A 9,086-nucleotide genomic window follows, 5' to 3' on the forward strand; every position below is an offset into this window, starting at 1 on the left:
ATGGGGGATGTTAGTTAGCAACATTTTTGTGTGGTATAACTGCCTGTCTTACAAGCAGATAAATTGAAATTGAGAAAAATGCAAATTTTTGCAATTTTTCGCTAAATTTTGGTGTTTTTCACAATTAAATACTGAATGTATCGGGAAAATTTTGCCAGTAACATAAAGTCCAATGTGTCACGAGAAAACAATCTCAGAATCACTTGGATAGGTAAAAGCATTCCGGAGTTATTACCACATAAAGTGAAGCATGTCAGATTTGAAAAATGAGGCTCTGTGTAATGGCAGGAAGGAGGTGAAGGGAACAAGTGAGCCCTAATCTACCCACCGCCCTGTCCCTGCCTACTTGCAACGACCCGCCCTAGGCGACGGGGTACAACTTGGCGGCGGTCCCTACTCTGTCTAAGTGCAAGGGAGTACAAACAGGGAACACGCAAGGGAAGGAGCAGTAGGCCACGGAACGCCGCGAGGAAACGGAGCGGTGAATGAGCCAGTCAGGATCAGGATGTAGTGGAGTATACAAACGCAGAGCACGGAGCAGGAAGCAAGCCAGGGGCAAAGCGAAGCAGGATAAGCGGAACTGAAGCAAGGCAGAAGCACGGCAGAAGCAGGCTGGAGCAAGGCAGCAGTGGGGCCAGGAATCCAAGAAGAATAACAAGCACTGAGGAAGAGAACACGGCAGGTATAAATGAACAGGGGGCGGAGCTAACTCCGACTGACCAGGCCGCGATAGGCTCTCCCACTCCTGAGCCTGCCACCCTGGTTGGTGGGAGCCGGTGTCAGTCTAAGAGGTCTGGCCTCAGGTGTCGACTGATTAATCTCGGGAGTATACACAGACGTAGTACCTGGCAGATCCTTTACAGTACTCCCCCTTTTATGAGGGGCCACCGGACCCTTACTAAGAGGACCCGGTTTAGTGGGGAAGAGAAGGTGGAACCTCCTGATCAATACCCCAGCGTGAACATCTCGAGCAGGTACCCAAGTCCTCTCCTCCGGCCCGTATCCTCTCCAATGGACCAGGTACTGGAGGGAGCCCTGGATCATCCTACTGTCCATAATCTTGGCCACCTCGAATTCCACCCCCTCAGGGGTGAGAACGGGAACAGGAGGTTTCCTCGAGGGGGACCAGGACGGGGAGCAGCGTTTAAGGAGGGAGGCATGGAAGACGTCATGTATGCGAAAGGATGGGGGCAGCTCCAGACGGAAGGATACAGGCTTGAGGACTTCAATGACCTTATAAGGTCCAATAAATCGGGGAGCAAACTTCCTGGACGGGACCTTAAGGCGCAAGTTCCTGGACGACAACCAGACCAGATCCCCGACGACAAACCGGGGGTTAGCAGAACGTCTACTATCAGCCTGAATCTTTTGTACGCTCTGGGACGCCTCTAGGTTCTTCTGAACCTGGGCCCAGACTGTGCACAGTTCCCGATGAACGTCCTCTACCTCGGGATTATTGGAACAACCAGGAGAAACGGAGGAGAACCTTGGGTTAAACCCGAAATTACAGAAAAACGGGGAGACCCCTGACGAGTTACTGACCCGGTTATTCAGGGAAAATTCGGCGAGGGGAAGGAATGAGACCCAATCAAATTGACAGTCAGAGATGAAACACCTTAAATATTGTTCCAGGGATTGGTTAGTCCTTTCCGTTTGGCCATTAGTTTCGGGATGGAAGGCGGAGGAGAAGGACAGATCAATCTCCAACTTTTTACAAAAAGCTCTCCAAAATAAGGAAACAAATTTTACCCCTCTGTCAGAAACGATATTGACTGGGGCCCCATGGAGACGCAGAATGTGTTTAACAAACAAAGAAGCTAACGTCTTGGCGTTAGGTAGTTTCTTAAGGGGCACAAAGTGGCACATCTTGCTGAAGCGGTCTACTACCTCCCACACCACCGACTTGCCCTGAGATGGAGGCAAATCGGTGATAAAATCCATGGAGATATGGGTCCAAGGTCTCTGGGGAATGGGCAAGAAACGTAGTAAGCCCGCAGGTCGGGACCTAGGGGGTCTTGGACCTAGCACAAACCTCACAAGCGGTGACGTAAGCCCTAACGTCTTTAGGCAACCCAGGCCACCAATAGTTTCTGGTAATGAGGTGTTTGGTACCCAAGATGCCAGGATGACCAGATAGTGCGGAGTCATGGTTTTCCCTGAGTACCCTTAGCCGGTATTACAGGGGGACAAACAGTTTGTCCCCAGGGAGGTTCCCGGGAGCTGAACCTTGATCAGCCGCGATGTCAGAAGCTAAATCAGAATCAGCGGCAGAAACGATTATACCAGGGGGTAAAATACAAGCAGGATCCTTCTCGGGAGGAGGATTGGCCATGAAACTACGTGACAGTGCATCAGCCTTAATATTTTTGGACCCAGCCCTATAGGTAACCAAGAAATTAAATCTGGTAAAGAATAGTGCCCAACGAGCTTGTCTAGGATTAAGCCTCCGGGCAGATTCTAGGAAAACCAGATTCTTGTGGTCAGTAAGGACCGTTACCTGGTGTCTGGCCCCCTCCAGGAAGTGACGCCACTCTTCAAAAGCCCATTTAATGGCTAAAAGTTTGCGGTTGCCAATATCATAGTTACTCTCCATGGGCGAAAACTTCCTAGAGAAGTAAGCACAGGGGCGGAGATGGGTGAGGGAGCTGGTACCCTGGGACAAGACGGCCCCCACTCCCACCTCGGATGCGTCAACCTCCACAATAAATGGCTCCCTTTGGTTGGGCTGAACCAGCACGGGGGCCGAGATAAAGCACTTCTTGAGGGTCTCAAAAGCCTGGACGGCCTCAGGGGGCCAATGGAGGACATCAGCACCCTTGCGAGTAAGGTCCGTAAGAGGCTTAGCGACGACCGAGAAGTTGGCAATAAATCTCCTGTAATAGTTAGCGAACCCCAAAAAACACTGTAGCGCCTTCAGGGAGGCAGGTTGGACCCATTCTGCCACAGCCTAAACCTTGGCAGGGTCCATGCGGAATTCATGAGGAGTGAGGATTTGACCTAAAAATGGTATCTCCTGTACCCCAAACACACATTTTTCGGTCTTCGCAAACAGATTATTTTCCCGGAGGACCTTCCTGACATGCTCCACGTGGGAGGACCAGTCCTTGGAAAACACCAGTATGTCATCAAGGTACACTACAAGAAAATTACCCAGGTAATCTCTCAGAATTTCATTAATAAAATTCTGGAAGACGGCAGGGGCATTACACAACCCAAAGGGCATGACCAGGTATTCGAAATGACCTTCGGGTGTGTTGAACGAAGTTTTCCACTCATCCCCCTCTTTGATGCAGATAAGGTTATATGCCCCCCGTAGATCGAACTTAGAAAACGATTGGGCCCCCTGAACCTGATTAAAAAGATCCGGAATCAAAGGAAGGGGATACTGGTTCCTTACGGTGACCTTATTCAGGTTCCGATAATCAATGCACGGCCTAAGACCACCATCCTTCTTCCTCACGAAGAAGAAGCCAGCACCTACAGGAGAAGTCGAGGGGCGAATGAAACCCTTGGCCAGGCATTCTTGGATATACTCCCTCATAGCTTCACGTTCAGGACATGAAAGATTAAATATCCTACCCTTAGGAAGCTTGGCACCAGGCACCAAATCGATGGCGCAATCGTAATCTCTATGAGGGGGCAACACCTCGGAGGCCTCCTTAGAAAACACATCAGCGAAGTCCTGAACAAACTCAGGAAGCGTGTTTACCTCCTCCCGGGGAGAAATAGAGTTAACCGAAAGACATGACATCAGGCATTCACTACCCCATTTGGTGAGATCCCCAGTATTCCAATCAAACGTGGGATTATGCAGCTGCAACCAGGGAAGACCTAATACCAGATCGGACGATAATCCCTGCATCACCAGTACAGAGCACTGCTCCAAATGCATGGAGCCAACAAGGAGTTCAAAAACATCAGTATGCTGAGTAAAATAACCATTAGCAAGAGGAGTGGAGTCGATACCCACTACCGGGATAGGATAAGGCAAATCAATAAAAGGCATTTTTAGAGACATAGCAAATTCCACAGACATGATTATAGCAGATGAGCCAGAATCCACGAAGGCACTGCCAGTGGCAGACCGGCCAGCAAACGAGACCTGAAAGGGAAGCAAAATTTTATTGTGTTTCATATTAACGGGAAATACCTGTGCGCCCAAGTGACCTCCCCGATGATCACTTAGGCGCGGAAGTTTTCCGGCTGTTTATTCTTGCGCCTGGGACAGGTGTTCAGTAGATGCTTGTCGTCCCCACAATAGAAGCAGAGACCATTCTTCCTGCGAAACTCTCTATGTTGTCGAGGGGACATGGAGGCCCCGAGTTGCATAGGTACCTCCGAGTCCTCCGTGGAAGAGCGAGGAGACGGGACCTCGGGGGGAATCGCAGGGAAGTCAGAGGGGAACACATTGAAACATTCAAGCTGACGTTCCCTGAGACGTCGGTCAAGTCGTACTGCTAGGGCCATAACCTGGTCTAGGGAGTCAGAAGAGGGGTAGCTAACCAGCAGATCCTTCAGGGCGTCAGATAATCCTAACCTAAACTGGCACCTTAGGGCCGGGTCGTTCCACCGAGAAGCTACGCACCACTTTCTAAAATCAGAACAGTATTCCTCAACAGGTCTCCTACCCTGACGTAAGGTCACCGACTCTCGGCTAAGGCAGTCCTGTCAGTCTCGTCGTAAATGAGTCCGAGGGCAGAGAAAAAACGATCAACGGAGGAAAGTTCAGGGGCGTCAGGAGCCAAGGAGAAGGCCCACTCTTGGGGCCCTTCCTGGAGTCGGGATATAATGATACCCACCCGCTGGTTCTCGGAACCTGAGGAGTGAGGTTTTAGGCGGAAATAAAGTCTGCAAAGGAGAGAAAAGTCTTACGGTCCCCTAAGAACCGGTCAGGTAACTTGAGGTCGGGTTCTAGAGGTGAGGTGAGGGGTACTACTAAGGCAGCGTCAGCCTGGTTGACCCTCTGAGCCAGGGCCTGGACCTGTAGGGAGAGGCCCTGCATCTGCTGGGTCAGGGTCTCAAGGGGGTCCATGATAGCGTCAGCGTAGGAGAAATGGTAGACTAGGTATGGGCTTGTTATTATGTAATGGCAAGAAGGAGGTGAAGGGAACAAGTGAGCCCTAATCTACCCACCGCCCTGTCCCTGCCTACTTGCAACGACCCGCCCTAGGCGACGGGGTACAACTTGGCGGCGGTCCCTACTCTGTCTAAGTGCAAGGGAGTACAAACAGGGAACACGCAAGGGAAGGGGCAGTAGGCCACGGAACGCCGCGAGGAAACGGAGCGGTGAATGAGCCAGTCAGGATCAGGATGTAGTGGAGTATACAAACGCAGAGCACGGAGCAGGAAGCAAGCCAGGGGCAAAGCGAAGCAGGATAAGCGGAACTGAAGCAAGGCAGAAGCACGGCAGAAGCAGGCTGGAGCAAGGCAGCAGTGGGGCCAGGAATCCAAGAAGAATAACAAGCACTGAGGAAGAGAACACGGCAGGTATAAATGAACAGGGGGCGGAGCTAACTCCGACTGACCAGGCCGCGATAGGCTCTCCCACTCCTGAGCCTGCCACCCTGGTTGGTGGGAGCCGGTGTCAGTCTAAGAGGTCTGGCTTCAGGTGTCGACTGATTAATCTCGGGAGTATACACAGACGTAGTACCTGGCAGATCCTTTACACTCTGTCAGGAAGGTCAAAAGCGGCCAAAGAGGGAAGGGGTTAAGGAAGAATGATGGCAGAAAGTCGATAATCGTAGGTATCAGTACTTCCGATTTAGTTTGCAGTAATATACAATTCACTCCTGTATTTCACTGAAGTCACGTTGGAGTATTCTATGTTGTTTGGTAAGAGTGTTGTTGTCAGATTGCTTTAAGAAAAGAATGATATCAGAAAGCTGAAATACATAGACTATGATGTATAGAGCTACGAGCAATGAAACTCCATAGTCCTTTGTCTGGTTTAGGTCCAAGTGGATTGAAGAAGTCGGCCATTGCAGAGTTTCAGGAGACTGTCTGTCATCAAATACTGTAGAATCTAATGCTATTATTCTTGACCTCTTGTAGGGGAGCAAAGAACAGTACCTGTTGCAGCTGTTTCATGTGAGGTGGGCTTACATGAAGCAACCTCCTTCTTCTCACCTGGGGGTCTTCTGTGCGGTATATTATCCTCAGACCCACTTATCTTTTCCTCCAGGTCAAGGAATTTTCCGTCTAACAGAGGATCAAGTTACAACTGCTCGCAGGTCTCCAGTAATAATTGGTTTCTCTCACGGGTGATGAGTCGGTCTAAATAATATGTGCAGATTTCTTCACATAGGAAGAATCGATCCAGGTATCTCTTCTTTCACACCTCACGGCAGTAAGGATGGTCAGCAGCAGTACCTTGAAGAGACTTCTCCAAAGCACTGTAAATAAACCAGAATGTAAAACTAATTGATCATTATAAAGTTTCACAGATTAACGGAATAAGGCTCTTCAGTACATTTATGTTGAGCCTCCTGCACCTGAGTCTTAACTCTCTCAGGCTGGGTTTACACTGTGCGTTTTTGCCATGAATTTTTTTTGTTTTGGTAGATAAACTAACGTGGAAGTTCATCAAACCAAACAAAAAAAGAATGCTAAAAACGCAACAAAAACGCACATTGTAAACCAAGCCTAAAACTGCTTCTGAAGCCTTATCACATATTGGACAAGGGTGTCATGTGACAAATATAGTTCTGAGTCTGTAGGTGTTATGGGCAACCTGGGTAATTTTCGAACAAAATTTCATAAGGAGTTAGTACATGGTCGGTGGGGGTCCCAGTAGTGGGGCCCTTAGCGATCATATATTTATCACCTATCCAGTGGATAGGTGATAAATGTTCTTAGTGGGAAAACCCTTTAGCCAAAAGGGGTTTTCCAGTCCTAAGAAATTGTAGGAATTTCTTGACATAAATTTCTTGGTTTTGTATAACGGTCATTTAAGCACGACCATCTTTCGGAGAGCAACAGCGGTGAATTCTTTATTGCACGCATCATCGTTTTATACTCCTCATATTGTGCGTTCCATCCCGACAGGCCAATTCTTGAGGGCTAAATGAGTGATTTAATTCTCATCAGAATTTTAAAGAACAGACCTCAAATCTGAAACAGAGATTAAGACAACGTGGCTACAGAAATATAGATGCTGAAAAAGGATGCCAAAGAGCAAGGAGTACTAATCGGGACATTCTGTTGAGACAAAAGGTACGTAGATCAAAGGAAATCTGGTCAGATTTGTAACCAACTCTAAGGGTATGTTCACACGGCCTATTTACGGACGTAAATCGGGCGTTTTTGCCCCGAATTACGTCTGAAAATAGCGCCTCAATAGCGCTGACAAACATCTGCCCATTGAAAGCAATGGGCAGACGTTTGTCTGTTCACACGAGGCGTATATTTACGCGCCGCTGTCAAATGACGGCGCGTAAATAGACGCCCGCGTAGAAGAAGTGACCTGTCACTTCTTTGGCCGTAATTGGAGCCGTTATTCATTGACTCCAATGAATAGCAGCGCTAATTACGGCCGTAATGGACGCGGCGTTCAAGCGCCTGCACATGCCGGTACGGCTGAAATTACGGGGATGTTTTCAGGCTGAAACATCCCCGTAATTTCAGCCGTTACGGACCCCCGCCGTGTGAACATACCCTAACACACAATGGCAGAATGATCCCGATCTTCCACACCGACCATTGATGGTGGCTAAAAGAAGCAGAACACTAAAGGACATGTTAGTAAGAAGCCATTATGTACCTCCCTGTGTGTCATCGGGCCCTAAGTGGGGCTCATTCCCATGTGGCCACTGCTCTATCTGTAGCATGATTGTTAGGACAGACACATTTTGTGATTCATCAGGATGTGATGAACACAAAATTGTGCACGTCATTAATTGCAGTACCACGGGGGTCATATATCGCGCTACATGCACTTGTGGTTTGATATACGTGGGTATGACCACACGAGATCTGAGGGTACGCACCCAGGAACATGCCAAGGATATCAGGGCAGCAGTGAAATTGGACCCTCAGAAACTCATCAAATTTAAACCAATACCTAAGCACTTTAGGGAGAAACACAAGGGCAGATGTCAGGATTTAAAAGTTCCTGAAATTGCTAAACTTTCTTTGGGCTCCCGAGGAGGGAATCTAGCCAAACGTCATGAGCAAATTGAATGTCGTTGGATCATAAGGTTACGCACCCAAGCTCCTTTGGGCCTGAATGAGAAGGTATCATTTGTGCCTTTCTTATAGTATGGCTTTGCACAGGTTGTGAACAATATTGCCAGTGATATCCCCCTTTGCAGTATTTTGGGGATTCTTCCATTTTTATATTAAATGTTAGGGCTTCTACTCTTCTACTGGGGATTGTTGTTTGGTTTGTTTTGATGGGTTGTATATTTTGATTTTATTCTTTATCTTTTGTGAGTAACTGTATACTCCTTTTCTGGGTATAACGCCCGTTTATCGGCTGATTGTAACGTTTATGCAGCCGAAAATATTACCGTTGTTGGCAGCACATCTCCCTGTTAATTTTTTTTTTTTTACATAGACCAAAAGAATATTAAAACTAAAAACATTTTCGCTCAAAAGCAGTGGATTTTTTTTTTTTAACATATCTGGAATCGCGACACCTGTAAAAGTCCAAACTGTTACAATATAAAATGAAAACCCCAAAATCGCCTATTTTTTTAGTCACCTCGTATCCCACAAAAGAATTTAATAAAAAGTGGTCAAAAAGTCTTATGTACCCCAAAATGGTACCAATTAAAACTACAGCTCGGCCTGCAGAAAATAAGCCCTCATATAGACGGAAAAATCAAAAAGTTATGTCTCAGAATATGGCAACACAAAACAAATTTTATTTTTAATAATGAATTTTCTCCTTGTAAGGGCTTGTCCACACGTAACGAAAATGGCTGCGTATTTTCCATTCGGAATTGCGAACGGATAATACGCAGCAGAATACAGTAGCAGCAAAGTGGGTGTGAATGAGCGAATGTTATCCACACGCTGCATAAAAATGTCAGTCCTGAAATTCACCGGCTGTATGTAAATTCCTGCTGCGGAAAGTGGACTGAATT

At 47.6% G+C, this 9,086-nt stretch overlaps 1 long non-coding RNA gene across 1 annotated transcript in view; it reads right to left on the reverse strand.

The window, feature by feature from the left end:
* Positions 1 to 5,749: 5,749 nt before the first annotated feature.
* Positions 5,750 to 9,086, reverse strand: part of LOC142730618 (uncharacterized) — a 132,987-nt gene continuing 129,650 nt past the window's right edge. Inside the window, exon 7 of the long non-coding RNA XR_012878933.1 lies at positions 5,750 to 6,392. This is a non-coding gene — a long non-coding RNA (uncharacterized LOC142730618). The remainder of the gene's footprint in view (positions 6,393 to 9,086) is intronic.

The sequence above is a fragment of the Rhinoderma darwinii genome, unplaced genomic scaffold (assembly GCF_050947455.1).
Source record: "Rhinoderma darwinii isolate aRhiDar2 unplaced genomic scaffold, aRhiDar2.hap1 Scaffold_77, whole genome shotgun sequence".
In the NCBI taxonomy this organism is placed as follows: Eukaryota; Metazoa; Chordata; class Amphibia; order Anura; family Rhinodermatidae; genus Rhinoderma; species Rhinoderma darwinii.